General features: G+C 39.6%; 1 long non-coding RNA gene across 1 annotated transcript in view; it reads right to left on the bottom strand.

Annotated features, from left to right (window-relative positions):
• Positions 1-1,333: 1,333 nt before the first annotated feature.
• LOC307181197 overlaps positions 1,334-14,656 on the bottom strand; it is a 35,328-nt gene continuing 22,005 nt past the window's right edge. Inside the window, exons 5-6 of the long non-coding RNA XR_013826094.1 lie at positions 5,351-5,415; positions 1,334-1,787 (exon numbers count right to left, since the gene is read on the bottom strand). This is a non-coding gene — a long non-coding RNA (uncharacterized lncRNA). The remainder of the gene's footprint in view (positions 1,788-5,350; positions 5,416-14,656) is intronic.

Raw genomic sequence — 14,656 nt, forward strand, 5'->3', positions numbered from 1 at the left:
GGCCCGTAGGAGCATAATGAGTGAATTTAGGTACGATGATTCTAAGGAAATAAGTCACACAGATAAAGAAACTTATCATAAGATATCACTTATAGAGGGAATGTAAACTTGGCTACACATGAACTGAATTACAAAACAGAACAGAGTCTCACATTTAGAAAACAAACATGTTTGCTTAAGGGGAAAGGTGAGTTGGGGTGCTGCATAAATCCAGAGATTGAAATGAGCACAGATACCGTTCCATAAGCCAAATATGTAATAGACAAGACCTACTCCTTGCTCAGCGAAGTGGACTCAACACCCCCTATTCACCGCAGAGGAATATATCTGACTAGTAAGAATCTTAAAATCTATGTATTTATATGTCTCCGTAAGAGAATCAAGTGTGTGTACAGACGCATAAACACAGCAGTGAAAATTAGCTCAACCCCATTATAAAAATAAACTTCAAAAACAAAACAGAAAGACAGTGAAAGAGAGAGAAATTCTTAAATAATTCGTTCAGGCTTGTGATGAAACCTGGATTTACCACATCTACACCCACAGCTGGGTGAGACATAAGGCTGGACACTTGGGGCTGAGAGAATTGGTGAGATTCGGTGAGCAAATGCAGGCTCTTTGAAGTAGTACTGCGTGCTACCCATTCCATGGGTCCCAACTCTCCAGGTTTAAGGGATTCTTCCTACACCTAAAACATGCGTGGGAAACCCAGAGGATGGTCCACAGTGTGATCGGGCAAGGTTTCTAAAACGCATCTCATTATTCGTCCTCTGGTACTCGGGTTCGCCATTCCAGACGCTTTAGTAACAATCTCCCCACTTGGAGAGTCAGTGCTTGTAACCTCCTGTTTGGCACACTCTGCAATTTCTGCGGAGGATGAACGGGAATAGGGAGAACCAATGAGAGACTAGCTGTAGTTGTTTGGACGGGCACATTTCACTCTAATTTCCCACCAAGAAGAAGAATTAACCGAAGGCTCAGCGTGCCACGCTGGAACCAGATTAGGGCCTGAAGCAATCCTGCCGTTTTGCGTCCAGCTCACAAAAAAGCGAGTTGGAAAAAGGAGCTCAGGGTCACTGCAATTCACAAACTTGCAGAGTTATAAAGGACAACTATCGTCCAAAAATATATTGAGGTAAGGCTGTGAAGAGGACTTGAAAGCAAGGCACAATTGCAGGAAACAGATTTCAGGAGGTAGATTGGAATTGCATTTAAAGCACATGAAAAGCGGCAGAACTTCGACAATGATGCACTTGGCCAAAAAATGCATATGCGTTTTTTCCTGAATATATCCAGGAAAAAACGCATACGGCCATTTTCGCCAACCAAGGAAGCGTGCAATGGAAATCCGCACTACAATGAAGTCTCACTTCCCACCGGTTAAATGGGCCATCTGAAAAAAGTGTAAAATCCAGAAAGGCAGGACAGGCCATGGAGAACTGGGAGCCTTGTTATGCTGATGGGCGGGATGTAAATGGCCAACAGCCACTCTGGAGAAGTGTATGGTGTTTCCTGAAACATCTAAAAAACAAAGCTACAGAGACTCGGGCACTTCCACTTATGGTCCTATAGCTTAGGGAAATTAAAATAAAAAAGACACAGCCACCCCAAAGTTTAGGGCTGCTGTGTTTACAAGAACCTCGACAACGGAACAACTTAAATATCCCAGAAAGAGAAAAATGGATAAAGAAGTTGTGGTACTTACATACAATGGAATATCACTCCGCAATGAAATCAATGTCATCAGGCCCGTAGCAGCATAATGAGTGGATTTAGGTTCGATGATTCTGAGTGAAATAAGTCACACAGAAAAAGAAACTAGTCATAAGATAACACTTATAGAGGGAATGTAAACTTGGCTACACATGAACTGAATTACAAAACAGAACAGAGTCTCACATTTAGAAAACCAACTTATGCTTGCTTAAGGGGAAAGGTGAGTTGGGGTGCTGCATAAATCCAGAGATTGAAATGAGCACAGATACCGTTCCATAAGCCAGTAATAGACAAGATATACTCCTTGTTCAACGAAGTGGACTCAACACCCCCTATTCACCGCAGAGGAATATATCTGAGTAGTAAGAATCTTAAAACCTATGTATTTATATGTCTCCGTAAGAGAATCAAGTGTGCATCGAGCGGCATAAACACAGCAGTGCAAATCAGCTAAACCCCATTATAAAAATAAATTTCAAAATCAAAACACAAAGACAGTGAAAGAGAGAGAAATTCTTAAATAACTCGTTCAGGCTTGTGATGAAACCTGGATTTACCACATCTACACCCACAGCTGAGTGAGGCATAAGGCTGGACACTTGGGGCTGTGAGGATTGGTGAGGTTCGGTGAGCAAATGCAGACCCTTTGAAGTAGTACTGCGTGCTACCCATTCCATGGGTCCCAACCCTCCAGGTTTAAGGGATTCTTCCTACAGCTAAAACATGCGTGGGAAACCCAGAGGATGGTCCACAGTGTGATCGGGCAAGGTTTCTAAAACGCATCTCATTATTCGTCCTCTGGTACTCGGGTTCGCCATTCCAGACGCTTTACTAACAACCTCCCCACTTGGAGAGTCAGTGCTTGTAACCTCCTGTTTGGCACATCGTTTGGCAGCGATGCACTTGGCCAAAAAGGGCGTATACGTTTTTTCCTGAGTATATTCAGGATAAAATGCATACACACTTTTTGGCCCACCAAGCAAGCGGGAAATTCAAATCTGCACTACAAAGAAGTCTCATCCTAACACGTACACTATCCCTATCCCGCTACCATACCCTAACCTGTACCTGAGACCGTACCCGTTCCCTAACCCTAACCCTTACCCTAAGCTGTACACGAACACTAACCCGTACGCTAACATGTACCCTAACAGTAACACATAGCCATACACTAAACTTTATCCTAACCCTACCCCGTATCCTAACCCTTTCCCTAAACCGTACCATAACCCGTATCCTAATCCTAATCCATCCCCTAACACTAACCCATAACCTAACCCGTACCCTAATCCTAACCCATACACTAACACGTACCCTAACCTTAACCCGTTGTCATACCCTAACCTGCAACCTAATCTGTACCCATTCCCTAACCCTAACCCTTACACTATCCCGTACCATAATCCTAACCTGTACACTAACACTAAACCGTACCCTAACACTTACCCTACTCCTAACCCGTGGTCATACCCTAAACTGTACCCCAAACCATACCCGTCCCCTAACCCTAACTCTAAACCTTACCCTAAACCGTACCCTAATCCTAACCCGTACACTAACACTAAACTGTACCCTAACACGTACCCTAACCCTAACCCTTTGTTGTTCCCTATCCTGTACCCTAAACTCTACCCCTTCCTTAACACTAAACCTAACCCTAACCCGTACCTAACACTAACCCATACACTAAACCTAACCATAACCCTGAACATAAACCGTACCTGAATCCTAACCCATACCCTAACACTAACCCATACCTTAACCCGTACCCTAACACTAAACCATAGCCATACCCTAAACTGTACCCTAACACTAACCCGTACCATAACCATAACCCTAAACCATACTCTAAGCCATACAATAATCCTAACCCGTACCCTAACCCTAAATCTTACCCTAAACCCTAATCCTTACCCTTAGCTTAATTTTGTTTTTTTGTATTTAAAAAAATATTTTCTTGGGTTAAAACAAACTAGCAGAACAACAAAATAGAGGGCTTCGCTGGTGGTGCGGTGGTTAGAATCTGCCTGCTAATGCAGGGGACACAGGTTCGAGCCCTGGTCTGGGAGGATCCCACATGCCATGGAGCAACTAGGCCCATAAGCCACAACCAGTGAGCCCTCGCATCTGGAGCCTGTGCTCTGCAACAAGAGAGGCCGCAATAGTGAGAGGCCTGTGCACCGAGATCAAGAGTGGCCCCCCACTTGCCACAACTAGAGAAAGCCCTCACACGGAAACTCAGACCCAACACAACAAAAATAAATAAATAAATAATAAACTCCTACCCCCCCCCAAAAAAAGAACAACAAAATAAAACAGAAAGTAACCTGAGTGTCCCTCAAAAAGCTAAGTCTGAAATAGTTGGTACTTCTGTTCTATGGAATGTTATGTAGCCTATAAAAAGTGTGAGAGCTAAATCTGTTTTTCTACAGTGAGAAGCATGATATTCCAGATGTATAGAACACCTGGATAAAATGAGAAATCTACACATTATGCTGGTCGTTTCAGTAAATGGGAAAGGATGGCAAGTGGTAAAATATTATCTTTTCCTTTAATTTTTTAAATTTCACTTGTTACAAAGAACTTCAATTATAATTGTACTTTAAAAAAGTAACAATGGAAATTTAAAAGAAAAAATATATATTGTGTGTTCAGTTACGTTTCATAGAATTATGAAATGCTCCACCCTCTGGCCATTACCTGAAAAAACAGCTTTAAAACCTATGCTAATTGTCACTTCATATGAACAAGTCCTGCAGGGCTGTAAAGGAAACCTGCCTTCATCATGTCTTGCGGGAGGTAAAGGCCAAAGTATTTCAAAATGTGGCACATATTTCAAGAAAACCATTTGAAGAACTAAGCTGTAATAACCGTTTGAAAAATAAAAGGACATGCCTGAAAGCTCAGTTTCAAAGGATTATGAGACACATGCAAATCCAACCACACAGAGGTATCAGCTCACACCATTCAGAATAACCATCAGGAAAGAAACTACAAACGATCAATGCTGAAGAGGTTGTGGAGAAATGCATACCCTTAATTTGAAGTGGGACGTAACCTGGTAAGAGTCACTAATGGGAACAGGGTGGAGGTGCCTTTAAAAGGTAAATATTGAGCTATTATATGATCCAGCAGGCCCACTCCTGGGCCTATAACATAAGAAGACAGAATTGGAAAGACACAGGCAGGCAAATCTGCACTGCAGCAGTATTACAATAGCCAAGACATGGAAGCAACCAAAAGTCCATCAACAGATGAGTGGACAAAGAGGAACTGTTACATGTAGAGATGGAATATTAGCTCGGGAAAAAAGTGAAACAATGCCATTTGCAGCACCATAGATGAGTCTAGAGGTAACCATGCAACTTGTAGTAAGTGAGAAAGCGAAAGACACCTAACGTATATCATTTATAGGTGTTACCTGAAAATTGATAACAATGAAGATATTTCCACAGAGAAAGGCAATCACAGATTCATTGAACAAACTTATGGTTCCCCAAATCGAAAGGTGTGAGGATTGGATACATTACGATATTGGGGTTAACATAGATATAGAAACACATGTGAAATATATAATCACCAAAGACCTACGGAATACCAAGAGAAGACTACTCAACATTGTGTCATAACCTACCTGGGAAAAGGTTCTGAAGAAGAATAGATATATGTATGTGTGTGAAAGAACCACATCTTGCACACCTAGAACAAAAAAAAAACATTGTAATCAAATTTGCTGCGATAAAAAATAAAAATTAAATTAAAAATATGAACAAGAAATAATGAGACATAAACTGAAAGGAATTTTTCCTGGCACATCCCATTCTAATTTTCAACCTAGAACAGGACTTCCATTAAGGCTCTGTTGCCCTGGTAACCAGATTTGGTAAAGGAGAAATGCTGCCGCCTTGTGACTGTTTCACACAACAGCAGCTTTAAACCAAGAGGTAATGGTCACTTAATATTCAAAATATGTGCAGCACTGTAAAGGACACCGGGCCTCAAAAATGTCCTGGGGTCGTAATCGACCAGAAAATTCAAAAGACGTCAACATTTCAAGAAGACAATGTCAAGAGGCATATTTTACGCACATTTTGTCTTTTCTTTTTTTTCTCTTTAAAATAAAAGGGAATTGAAAAATGCGCAACATCAGCAATGAATAAAGCCATGCAAATCCAATTACAGAAATGTTCACCTCACAGCCGTCAGAATGTTCTTCAGCAAAAAGTCTACAAAGAATAAATGCTGAAGGGGTTTCAGAGAACTGTGTACCCTCCAGCTGCTGGGGGGGATGTAAACTGGTAACAGCCAGTAGTGAGAACATAATGGAGGTGCGTTTAAGGGTAAAAATTGAGCTACCATGTGATCTGGTAGGTCCTTTGATGTGCCTATCACCTGAGCAGAGCAGAATGGAAAAGACACAGACTGGCAATCCTGCACTGCAGGAATATTTAACATAGCCAAGACTTGGAAGAAACCAAAATGTCCATCAACAGAAAAATGCACAAAGAGGAAGTGGTCCATGTAAACAATGGAATATAAGCCATGGAAAACAATGAAACAGTGCCGTTTGCACCACCATATAAGGACCTAGAGATAATCACTCAAATTAAAGAAAGAAAGTGAAAGACAGATATCCTATGACATCACTTCTAGGTGTTACCTAAAAGTTGATACTCATGAACTTATTTCCAAGAGAAGGAAAAGCATGGATTAAGAAAAAAAATTATGTTTAACCAATGGAAAAGTGTAAGGAATGTGTGAATTAGGATATGAGGGTTAACAGACATGTACTAATACATATGAAATATATAATCACAAAATACCTATGGAATACCAAGAGAGGTCTAGGCAACACTCTGTAATAACCTACATGGTAAAGAATGCAAAGATAAATGACAGATACATTGATATAATGAACGAGATTCTGTACACCTAGGAGAAACAAAATATTTTTATCAAGTTTGCTCTGATAATTAATAAAAATTAAATTTATAAAACAAACAAGAAGTAAGGAGATATAAGCTCTTGGGGATGTGCTCTGGCACATTCCACTCTAATTTGCAGCCTACTAACACGATTTCCAGGAAGGCTCTGCTGCCCAAAAACCCAGAGTTGGAAATGTAGAAATTCTGCTGCCTTGTGGCCGTTTTCCGCAAGAGCGGCGTTAAGCCCACAGCTAATGTTCTCTTAACATTCACAAGGACTCAGGGCTGCAAAGGACACCTGCCCTAAACAACTGTGCTGAGGTAGGGAATGGACAATAAAATTCAAAACTGGCAAATTTTTCAAGACGATAGTATGAAGAGGTAAGTTTGACTCACTCTCTTGTTTAAAAAAAGGAAAATGGGTGAAAGCTCAACCTCAGGAATTATTAGACTCATGCAAATCTAATGTACAAAAAGGTTTCAACTCACACCAGTCGACTGACCATCAGCAAAAGGTCTACAAACAATAAATTCTGAAGGGGTTTTAGAGAACTGTGTACCCTCTAGCTGCTGGTGAGATGTAACGTGGTAAGAGCCAATAATGAGAACAGAAAGGAGCTACGATTAAAAGTAAAAGTTGAGGTACCATTCGATGCAGCAGTCACACCACTGGGCCTCTCACCTGAGAAGACCAGAATCGAGAAGACGCGGGCTGCAAAAGCTGCACTGCAGCCTTATTCACAATAGCCAAGACAGTGAAGCCACCAAAATGTCCATCAACAGATGTATGGATGAAGAAGAAGTGGTCCACGTTCACAATAGAATATTAGCCATGGAAAACAATGAAACACTGCTATTTGAGGTGCCATAGATGAGCTTGGAGATAATCACAGAATATGAGGTAAGTCAGAAAGCAAAAGACCTATATCCTATGATATCACTTATAGGCGTTATCTAATAACTAACACAAATGAACATATTTCCACAGAGAAAGACACTCACAGACTTAGAAATTAAGTATGCTTATCTAAAAGGAAAGGTGGGCAGAATGGATAAATTAAGATTAACGTTACCATACGTATACAAATACATATAATAAACATATATCAAAAAGACGGACCATATAGCAAGGGAGGTCTATGGAACACTGTAATATTTTACATGGGAAGAGGATCTGAACATGAATAGACATATATATTGTACAAATGAACTAGATTGTGTACATCTGGACAAACAATATCTAATCATTACCCCGATTAAATAAATTTTAAAAACCAAGATGTAATGAGACATAAACTTATGGGCGTTCCTCCTGGCACATTCCATTCTAACTTAAAACCTAGGACCACGACTTCCAGAAAGGCTCTGCTGCCCTAGTACCCAGATTTGGGAAAGGACAAATGCTGCCTCCTTGTGGCCGTTTCCCACTACAGCAGCTTTAAACCCAGTGCTAATGGTCACTAAATATTCACCAAACTTGCAGTTCTGTAATGACATCTGCCCTCCAAAAAAATCCTGGGGTCGAATATCCACCAAAAATTCAAAAGAGGGCAACCTTCCAAGAAGACAGCTTCAAGAGATAGATTGTACTCACACTTGATTTTTAACAGAAAGGAAAAAGGCGTGGAAAATGATGAATTTTAGGAATTTTTAAAGTCATGCAAACCCAAATTACAAAAACCTATCAGGTCACAACAGTCAGATTGGCCATTAGCAAAAATGCTGCAAACTATAAATGCTGAAGGGATTGTGGAGAAGTTCGTACCCTCGGCTCTAAGGGAGACATGGTAAGAGCCACTAATGAAAACACAATGGAGGTGCTTTGAAAAGGTAAACATTGAGCTACTAGTCAATCAGTCATACCCACTGCTGGGACTATCACCTGAGAAAATGAGAATCAAAAAGTCACAAGCTGGCAATCTTGCACTCCAGCAATATTTAATATAGCCAACACTTGGAAGCAACGAAAATGTCCCTCAACAGAGCAATGCACCAAGAAGTGGTCCATATACAAAATGGAATATTATTCCGATAAAAATATAAATTAAATTTAAAAAACAAACAAAAGTAAGGAGACATCAGCCTTTGGGGGTTTATCCGGGCACATTCCACTCTAATTTATAACCGAGGAAGACCACCGGCCGGAAGCTCTGTTTCCCTAGTACCAGCATGGGGAACAAAGAAAGGCTGCCGCAATCTGGCCGTTACCTGCAAAAGCAGCTTTAAAGCCTGTGCTAATGGTCACTTCATGTGAACAAGTACTGCAGGGCTGTAAATGAAACCTGCCCTCAAAATGTTTTGAGGGAGGTAATGGCCAATAAATTTCAAAATGTAACACATACTTTAGAAAACACTTTGAAGAGCTAAGCTGTAATCACAGTTTGAAAAATAAAAAGGACATGACTTAAAGCTCAATTTCAAAGGATTATGAGTCATATGCAAATTCAACCACAAAGAGGTATCAGCTCACACCAGTCAGAATATCCATCAGCAAGAAAACTACAAACAATAAATGCTGAAGCCATAAAAAGAAACGAAATTGAGCTATTTGTAATGAGGTGGATAGACCTAGAGTCTGTCATACACAGTGAAGTAAGTCAGAAAGAGAGAGACAAATACCGTATGCTAACACATATACCTGGAATTTAAGGGAAAAAAATGTCATGAAGAACCTAGGGGTAAAACAGGAATAAAGACAGAGATCTACTAGAGAATGGACTTGAGGATATGGGGAGGGGGAAGGGTAAGCTGTGACAAAGGGAGAGAGAGGCATGGACATATATACACTACCAAACGTAAGGTAGATAGCTAGTGGGAAGCAGCAGCATGGCACAGGGAGATCAGCTCGGTGCTTTGTGACCGCCTGGAGGGGAGGGAGGGTGGGAGGGAGGGAGACGCAAGAGGGAAGTGATATGGGAACATATGTATATGTATAACTGATTCATTTTGTTGTAAAGCACAAGCTAGCACACCATTGTAAAGCAATTATACTTCAATAAAGATATTAAAAATAAATAAATAAATAAATGCTGAAGGTGTTGTGGAGAAATGCATACCCTCAACTTTAAGTGGGATGTAACCTGGAAAGAGCCAATAATGAGCACAGAATCGTGGTGCATTTAAACGGTAAACCCCGAGATACCATATGATACAGGATGCCCACTCCTGGGCCTATAACATAAGAAGACAGAATTGTAAAGACACAGGCAGGCAAATGTGCAGTGCAGCAGTATTACAATAGCCAAGACATGGAGGCAACCAAAAAGTCCATCAACAGGTGAGTGGACAAAGAAGAACTGGTACATGTACAGATGGAATATTATCTAGGGAAAAAAATGAAACAATGCCATTTGCAGCACCGTAGATGATTCTAGAGGTAATCAGGCAAATTGTACTAAGTCAGACAGCAAAAGACACATATCCTATAATATCACTTATAGGTGTTAGCTAAAAATTGATACCAATGAAGATATTTCCACAGAGAAAGGCAATCACAGATTCATTAAACAAAGTTATGGTTCACCAAATGGAAAGGTGTGAGGACTGGATACATTAGGATATTGGGGTTAACATAGATATAGAAACACATGTGAAATATATAATCACCAAAGACCTATGGAATACCAAGAGAAGACTACTCAACATTGTGTCACAAGCTACATGAGAAAACGATCTGAAGAAGTATAGATACATGTATATGTGTAAAAGAACAACATCTTACACACCTAGAACAAACAAAACATTTTAATCAAATTTGCTCTGATAAAAAATAAACATTAAAAAAAGAACAAGAAAAAAAAGAGAGAAAAAAAGGGGAAAAAAAGAACGAGAAGTAATGAGACATACACTTAAGGGGCTTTTTGCTGGCACATTGCATTCTAATTTACAACCAGAACACGACTTCCATTAAAGCTCTGTCATCACTAATAAAGCAGCTTTATAAGCAATGTTGAAGGTAGCTTAAAAGAATTCTCACTAATTATTGACAGTAACAAGAAAACAAACAAAAGTAAAAATCTCACGGCAAAAAGTATACATAGAGTAAGGGTAGTAGATCAAACACTTATTAAACTTCTGTAAAGAATAAAAGACAACAGTAGTATTTTTTTTAAAGAGAGGGGCCAAATAAATCAGAACTGAAAGAGATGATGTTACAAGAGCCACCACAGAAATACAAAGTATCCTAAGATACACACAGGGTAACTCAGGGCTCAGACTGGACAGAGCCCACTCTCCATTCCCCTGTACATGACTTACAGGAGCCTCAGGAACTGAGGAGGGGGTCCTTGAGGAGAGGCACAAGATAGAAGATGTTAGGCATTAACATGACTGCATTCATTTTAAACGTGCCTGAACTACATTCACATGAGATGATTTTGTCCTGTTTGTACATCAGCACCTCTAGTCGGAACTGCAGATCTTTGGTTTCACCACCTCTATGACAGCATTAGCTTCACCTGCTGTGGACTGTCTCCTATAGGATTTCTAGAACCACAAAACATCGAAGCTTCACAGGACCCAGAGTCTGTGCGACTCCACTCAGAGTCTCAACTGCATTCAGAGACTCAGAGTCTCAACAGAGACTCCACTCTTGGAGGACACACACAAAGTAGTGTGCACATCAGGACCCAAGGGAAGGAGCAGTCACCCCGTAGGTGAATGATCATACCTAGCTGCTAGTTTTAGAGGGTCTCCTGCAGAGGTGGGGTGTGGCTGCAGCTCACCATGGGGACAACGACACTGACAGCAGAAGTTCTGGGAAATACTCCTTGGCGTGAACTCTCCCAGAGTCCACCATTAGCCCCACCAAGAGCAAGGTAGGCTCCAGTGCTGGGTCGCCTCAGTCCAAACAACCAACAGGGAGGGAACCCAGCCCCATGCATTAGCAGACAAGTGGATTAAACTTTTTATTAAACTTTTATTTAATCCACAGACAAGCAGATTAAAGCTCTGCCCACCAGAACAACACCCAGCTCTACCCACCACCAGTCCCTCGCATAAGGAAGCTTGCACAAGCCTCTCAGATAGACTCAATCACTGGAGAGCAGACAGCAGAAGCAAGAAGAACTACAATTCTGCAGCCTGTGGAAGGAAAACCACATTCACAGAAAGATAGAGAAAATGAAAAGGCAGAGGACTTTATACCAGATCAAGGAACAAGATAAATCCTCAGAAAAACAACGAAATGAAGTGGGGATAGGTAACCTTCCAGTAAAAGAATTCAGAATAATGATAGTGAAGATGATCCAAAACCTTAGAAAAATAATGGAGGCAAAGATCGAGAAGATGCAAGAAATGCTTAACAAAGACCTAGAAGAATTAAGGAACAAACACCTAGAAGAATTAAAGAACAAACAAACAGAGATGAACAATACAATAACTGAAATGAAAAATACACTAGAAGGAATCAGTAGCAGAATAACTGTGACAGAAGAACGGATAAGTGACCTGGAAGACAGAAAGGTGGAAATCACTGCCATGGAACAAAATAAAGAAAAAGAATGAAAATAAATGAAGACAACCTAAGAGACTTCTGGGACAACATTAAATGCAACAACATTCGCATTATAGGGGTCCCAGATGGAGAACAGAGAGAGAAAGGACTCGAGAAAATATCTGAAGAGATTATAGTTGAAAACTTCCCTAGCATGGGAAAAGAAATAGCCACCGAAGTCCACGAAGCGCAGAGAGTCCCAGGCAGGATAAACCAAAGGAGAAAAATGCCGAGACACACAGTAATCAAATTGAAAAAATTAAAGACAAAGAAAAATTATTGAAAGCAACAAGGGAAAAATGACAACATACAACGGAATTCCCATAAGGTTAACAGCTGATTTCTCAGCAGAAAATCTACAAGCCAGAAGGGAGTGGCATGATAAATTTAACGTGATGAAAGGGAAGAACCTACCACCAAGAGTACTCCACCCAGCAAGTATCTCATTCAGATTTGATGGAGAAATCAAAAGCTTTACAGACAAGCAAAAGCTAAGAGAATTCAGCACCACGAAACCAGCTCTACAACAAATGCTAAAGGAACTTCTCTAAGTGGGAAACACAAGAGAAGAAAAGGACCCACTAAGACAAACCCATAACAATTAAGAAAATAATAATAGGAACATACATATTGATAATTACCTTAAACGTGAATGGATTAAATGCTCCAACCAAATGACACAGGCTCACTGAATGGATACAAAAACAAGATCCATATATATGCTGTCTACAAGAGACCCATTTCAGACCTAGGGACACATACAGACTGAAAGTGAGAGGATGGAAAAATATATTCCATGCAAATGAAAATCAAAAGAAAGCTGGAGTAGCAATACTCATATCAGATAAAATAGATTTTAAAATAAAGAATGTTACAAGAGACAAGGAAGGACACTACATAATGATCAAGGGATCAATCCAAGATATAACAATTATAAATATATATGTACCCAACACAGGAACACCTCAATACATAAGGCAACTGCTAACAGCTATAAAAGAGGAAATCAACAGTAACACAATAATAGCAAGGGACTTTAACACCTCACTTACACCAATGGAGATCATCCAGACAGAAAATTAATAAGGAAACACAAGCTTTAAATGACACAATAGACCAGATAGATTTAATGGATATTTATAGGACATTCCATCCAAAAACAGCAGACTACAAGTTCTTCTCAATGGCACACGGAACATTCTCCGGGATAGATCACATCTTGGGTCACAAATAAAGCCTCAGTAAATTTAAGAAAACTGAAATCATATCAAGCAGCTGTTCCGACCACAATGCTATGAGATTAGAAATCAATTACAGGGAAAGTAACGTAAAAAACAAACACATGGAGGCTAAACAATACATTTCTAAATAACCAAGAGATCACTGAGGAAATCAAAGAGGAAATCAAAAAATACCTAGAGACAAATGACAACAAAAACACGATGATCCAAAACCTATGGGATGCAGCAAAAACAGTTCTAAGAGGGAAGTTTATAGCAATAAAAGCCTACCTCAAGAAACCAGAAAAATCTCAAATAAACAATCTAACCCTACACCTAAAGGAACTAGAGAATGAAGAACAAAACCCAAAGTTAATAGAAGGAAAGAAATCATAAAGATCAGAGCAGAAATAAATGAAATAAAAACAATAGCAAAGATCAATAAAACTAAAAGCTGGTTCTTTGAGAAGATAAACAAAAATGATAAACCTTTAGCCAGACTCAAGTAAAAGAGGGAGAGGACTCAAATCAATAAAATTAGAAATGAAACAGGAGAAGTTGTAACAGACACCACAGAAATACAAAGCATCCTAAGAGACCTCTACAAGCAACTCTATGCCAATAAAATGGACAACCTGGAAGAAATGGACAAATTCTTAGAAAGGTATAACCTTCCAAGACTGAACCGGGAAGAAATAGAAAATATGAACAGACCAATCACAAGTAATGAAATTGAAAGTGTGATTAAAAATCTTCCAACAAACAAAAGTCCAGAACGAGATGGCATCAGAAGTGAATTCTATCAAACATTTAGACAAGAGCTAACACCCAATCTTCTCAAACTCTTCAGAACTTTTCAGGGGAAGGAACACTCCCAAACTCATTATATGAGGCCACAATCACCCTGATACCAAAACCAGACAAAGATACTACAGAAAAAGAAAATTAAAGACCAATATCACTGATTAATATAGATGTAAAAATCCTCAACAAAATACTAGGAAACAGAATTAAACAACACATTAAAAGGATCATGCACCATGATCAGGTGGGGTTTATCCCAGGGATGCAAGAATTCTTCAATATACACAAATCAATCAATGTGATACACCATATTAACAAATTGTAGAATAAAAATATGATCATCCCAATAGATGCAGGAAAAGCTTTTGACAAAATTCAACACCAATTTATGATTAAAAGTCTCCAAAAAGTGGGCATAGAGGGAATCTACCTCAACATAATAAAGGCAGTATATGACAAACCCACAGCAAACATCATTCTCAATAGTGAAAAACTAA

The sequence above is a fragment of the Stenella coeruleoalba genome, assembly GCF_951394435.1.
Source record: "Stenella coeruleoalba genome assembly, contig: scaffold_138, whole genome shotgun sequence".
Taxonomy (NCBI): Eukaryota; Metazoa; Chordata; class Mammalia; order Artiodactyla; family Delphinidae; genus Stenella; species Stenella coeruleoalba.